We start from the raw sequence: 3,805 nt of genomic DNA, 5'->3' as shown, positions 1-3,805 counted from the left end.
ACTGCACTCCAGCCTGGGCAACAGAGTGAGACTCCATCTCAAAAAAAAAAAAAAAAAAAGAAAAGAAAAAAAAGCTTTTAAATCTACCATTACATTCATTGCAGTAGTGTTTAAAACATTGAACACTTCATTATAACAGAGAAACTCAGACACCAACATTGGCGAGCTTTCTTCCAATGTTGAAGAGCTTTCTTTATCAAAGCTGGGCACTTGGCCTCATGGTTGAGCTTCAGCCAGACTTAGAAAGCCAGCATCCCAGTGCTCAGTGACTTTGTAGGGTGGACAGAAAACCAGCTTGTAGAAGCTATATTTTCCCCAAGACACAGTACTCGTCCTTAGCATTTGTTACCATTTTTATACCATTACTGAGAAAGAAAACTGGAGAAAGATACCCCAGAGGCATTTTCTCTGCAACTGCCAGGCAGTGAGGAAATGTGCCAGTGATGAAACTGATCTGGCACTTGTTTACTTTTCGGTTGCATCCAGTGTCTGCTTAAGAATGTTCTGATGGGCGGATACCTAGATTATCACACAGCAAATGCAAGCCAGAAAGGTGATAAATAGTGAAAAGGGCACCAGACTGGGCATATGGGTTGGGAGTTCCCTTCCTGGTCCTGCTTACTGGCTTGTGTGGCCTCATCCATGCAGTGGCATTCTCTGGCCTAGTTCCCTTCCTGAAAAACGAGGTGAGTTGGGTGATTTTAAAGGTTCTTCCCAGCTCTGTGTGAGTGGATCAGTGATGTGCCTCTTTCTTTGGATTTCCCCAACACTTTTTTCTTACATTCTGTGTTGTGCTTTGCATGTGCAAACAGAAAGGATATATATGTCAGATGATTTAGACCTTACTCTGGTTTTTAATAACTTTATTGGCATTGAACTTTATTAATATTTTTAAAGCATCATTCTGTCCATTCTCCCTTGATCCACAAAAGTGCCATGTAAAGTAAGTAAGCCAGGAGTTTTATTCCCAAATGTACAGCTAACGATAACAATGATGATTTCTATTTATAGAGTGCCTACCACGTGTCAACATATGCCTTATATTGAACGTCTCACTTAATCACCACAATCTTGTAGGTATTGTTACCCCCACTTTACAGATAAGGAAGCTGAGACTTGTAGGGGCTGGGCCTCACTGAATGCCTCCAGCTCCCTGACCGCTGAGTCAGGATTTCAATCCTGGTCTATCAATTCCAACTCTATGCTCTCTAAGACGTTTGGAGGTTGTGCCAGGGTTGTCAACTGTCTTCCTCTGCTACCCCATATTTTTTGTGGGCATTTACCCTCTGTATCATCAGAGAAAACTGTTGGCCAGTGTGGGCCTCCATTTGCTTTGTGGCCTTCCATGGCCTCCCCATGTGAAATATAAGGCCTAGATTTAAATCAGGCAAGCTGTTGACAAATGTCTATCAAGCACCCAGTATGTGTCTTACAGTCTACCACAGGCTTTGGAACCCTGAAGAAGTATTAGAAATGTCCCCTTCCGTCCGGATTTCACAATCTGAGATGAAGAAACTAATTGAGCCAGTAAAACATCAGTGAATGAGCAGTGTTCTGTGTTATCATGGAGACCACCAAACTTTATGGAAGGCTCATTCTGCTCCCACTGGGGCCTGGACTGATTGGCTTAATTCTCATGACAAGCTTATTTGATGGCTGCTACACAGTGAGAGCCTGTTGACAAAAAATCTACAACCAACGTACTGGTCCAAAGCAAAGACAGTTGGGGGACTTGTTCTTTGTGTAGTGGTTTCTTTGTCCTGGCCTTTGAGTTGTTTCCCGGTATTTTAGCCCCGGAATTAATAGGTAAGCCAAACAGACCCAGTTCTGGCTATTATTGCATACTAATAATGGCTCAAAACAGTGGCTTGACGCAACACACATTTATTCTGCTTTTGAATCCGAGGGTCAGCTGAGCTCTGTGAGGCAGTTCTTGCTTGGGGATCCTTAGACACTTGTAATCAGATGGTTCTGGGACTGAGGTCATCTAGGAAGCTTCTTCACTCATGTGTCTGGAGCCTGGACTGGGAAGACTCAGACAGCTGGGATCTCTCTCTTGGGCATGTCTACCTAGGTGGCCTCCTCACGTGGTCCCTCTGTAAAACTATGAGAAGGCCCAGGAAGGCTCTCAGTGGCCTCGTTTGGGTCCTGTGCCCATTCTTGAACCCATCACTGTGGCCAGAGGGAGTTGTGCTTTGATTGGCCAGACCTGGATCATGTTCTTACCCTGGGTTAACTCCACCCAAACTACTTAGACTGAATGTGGGAAAACGATGACTCCCAAGGGAAAATTGAAGTGAGGATGGATGATGGAAAAGCAAGGCTAGCTGAGGTCCACTGGAGTTCCTTGTTTCTTGCTGGTACTCATAGATGTTTGTTGATCACGGTATTGGATGGGGATAAGTCTCATACCCCTTGCCCTGAGATGCTGAGACCAGTGGCTTCTCTGCCTGGACTAGAAGCCACACATAGTCCTGTAACCTAGGGGTTGGGGCAGCGGGAAGCTTGGGGATTTTATGAACCTACACTTTGGCTAAAGTTGCATTTTCCTACATGTGTACCTTTACTTATGCCATCTTCTCCCCTCAGCGTGGTCTTTCTACCCACGTCTACCATTTTAAATTAAATTGTACAATTTGTAAGGCCCAATGTAAGAGCGCACTAGCTAAAGATGAGCTTCGCATCCTCCAGTCTCTGTGGCCTTGCTATGCAAAGTGGGGCCCGAGCGCCAGCAGCATCAGCATCCCTTGGAAACTTGTCAGGAGTGTGGTCTTACTATGTATCTCAGAGCTACTGAATTAGAACCTGCATTTTAACATGATCGCAGGTGGCATGTGGGCACAGCAAAGTCTAGGCAGCACAACGCCAGAGCAGCAGTTCTCTGAGTGTGATCCGGGAAATGCTGAAGGTCTCTGAGACCCCTCCAGGGGGTCCGAAAGGTCAAACAATTTCCATACTAACACTAAGATTGTTTTTCTTTTCTCACTTTCATTCTTCCACGAGGTTCCAGGGGAGTTTCCCAGAGGCTCTGTGACCTGTGAGAACTAAATCCCTTTGATGGCTGATAGACCGTATGCTTTTGTGTTCTTATGTCTAAAATATTGGTTTAATTTCTGCTGTGATACATATAGCTGGGTGCAGTTATTCACACCTGTAAGTCCAGTACTTTGGGAGGCCAAGCAAGTGGGTCACTGGAATTTAGAAGTTCAAGACCAGCCTGGGCAAAATGGTGAAACTCTGTCTCTACAAAAAAATTCAAAAATTAGCCGGGCGTGGGGGTGTATACCTGTAGTGCCAGCTACTTAGGAGGCTGAGGTGGGAGGATTGCTTGAGCTGGGAGGTTGAGGCTGCAGTGAGCCATGATTGTGCCACGGTACTCCAGCCTGGGAGACAGAGCGAGACCCCGTCTCAAAAAAATTAATCATAAATAAACAAATAACAAATAGACATATGGCCAGGTGTGGTGGCTCACGCCTGTAATCCCAGCACTTTGGGGGGTCAAGGCTGGCAAATCACTTGAGCCCAGGAGTTTGAGACCAGCCTGGGCAACATGACGAAGCCCCATCTCTACAAAGATTACAAAAATTAGCTAGGCATGGTGGCATGTGCCTGTGGTCCCAGCGACTTGGGAGGCTGAGGTGGGAGGATTGCTTGAGCCTGAGAGGAGGAGTCACAGTGAGTCAAGATCATGTCACTGCACTCCAGCCTGGGCGACAGAGCGAGGCCCTGTCTCAAACAAATAAACTCTCTCTCTCTGTGTATATATATTTATATATGTCTATATATTATGTATTTATATATGTTT

This window comes from Mandrillus leucophaeus, unplaced genomic scaffold, assembly GCF_000951045.1.
Source record: "Mandrillus leucophaeus isolate KB7577 unplaced genomic scaffold, Mleu.le_1.0 Scaffold25, whole genome shotgun sequence".
Taxonomy (NCBI): Eukaryota; Metazoa; Chordata; class Mammalia; order Primates; family Cercopithecidae; genus Mandrillus; species Mandrillus leucophaeus.
The sequence above is the reverse complement of the archived record's forward strand: the minus strand, read 5'-3'. Positions refer to the sequence as shown.